Genomic DNA, 1,670 nt, shown 5'->3' with positions numbered 1-1,670 from the left:
AAGGTCAAACTGACCTTACTTATTCCAGAAATGATTGCCCCTCCTTCAGTCTAAAGGTTGAAACCAGTCAATTTCCTTTTGAAATCCCACGTACCCCTCTGTCCCTAGATTTCGAACCAGCCTCATTTGTTTAAGATATGATTGGTCACCTAAGGATGTTTCAGACCAAATTTATTGAGTAGCGTTTTAATGTCAAATTTCAGCTAAGTTGCCGTTTTGGGAGCCTACTCCTCTGTCCCCAGGGGTCAAACTTGGTTCATTTTATTAAGAAACCAAAACACTTGACAGGACAGCAAGGATCCAGTCGAGTTACTACAGTACGTATCCCCCATCATCAGCAAGGATCCAGTCGAGTGACTACAGTACGTATCCCCCATCATCAGCAAGGATCCAGTCGAGTGACTACAGTGTACGTATCCCCCATCATCAGCAAGGATCCAGTCGAGTGACTACAGTACGTATCCCCCATCATCAACAAGGGTCCAGTCGAGTGACTACAGTATGTATCCCCCATCATCAGCAAGGGTCCAGTCGAGTGACTACAGTACGTATCCCCATCATCAGCAAGGGTCCAGTCGAGTGACTACAGTGTACGTATCCCCCATCATCAGCAAGGATCCAGTCGAGTGACTACAGTACGTATCCCCATCATCAGCAAGGATCCAGTCGAGTGACTACAGTACGTATCCCCCATCATCAGCAAGGATCCAGTCGAGTGACTACAGTATCTGCCCATATGGCTGAGGTTGCCGTTTGACATTTGGACTTCAACAGCATTTCCAAGTAAGCAAAATATACATGTTCATGTACCCTGACGCGGCTCTTGTTTCCTTCCGCCTCTAATAATAATAATTGCTGGCTAACGGAAATGCAAACATCAATATAATACTGATGAAACGAAGGGCAATAAGTCTGGTGGACAAGAATGATGCCTACCGAGAATGCACGGACTATTCCGTTCAAAAGGCACATGACACCAACCATGCCACATCGTCACTCGAGCGAATTTTATTCCGTGACACTACCTAGGGCATATGTTATAATTAGCTTTTTGATAGACTTCCTTATTTTAATCTTATAACAGCCAGTGTAATTGTCCGAGATCCACTTTGTCCTTGTCCTTTGGATCCAAATTACATTGGTCTTTCGGTAAAAATGACACCCCCGGTGTTCATTATATTAACGAATTTTAATCTAGTCCTCAAAAACGTGTGAAAATGTGCTATACACACGTGCCGAGGAAGGTCCAAATACATGTAGACTGTAACAAATTCTCAGGTCCCCTTGGCCACGACAGCACAGACCGGTCCGTTTCTCAGCCCCGGTTAAATAGAGAGCAAATATATATATCAAACATAAATTAAAGAAATTTAAAGGTAGGAACCTGAATTGGATTTTCGTGAACGCTGGATAGAAATTCCAAGTTTTAATTCCGTGACATATATTGACTCTAAAATAGTTAAACATCCAATAAAACTCAGACACATATATATAGACTAAACAAATAGAGGACCGGGGTCACAAAGGCCACGTGTTCTAGGTAATTTACCGATCGATATTTTACCCACCATTATGGCCCCGTACTACATGTACGTAAATATTTGCCAAGGCCAGCTATCATAATTAGCCGGTGACAGCCGCGATGTCCATTTTCACAATAAAAGACAATC

This window comes from Pecten maximus, chromosome 10, assembly GCF_902652985.1.
Source record: "Pecten maximus chromosome 10, xPecMax1.1, whole genome shotgun sequence".
Taxonomy (NCBI): Eukaryota; Metazoa; Mollusca; class Bivalvia; order Pectinida; family Pectinidae; genus Pecten; species Pecten maximus.
This window is presented reverse-complemented; position numbering follows the sequence as displayed.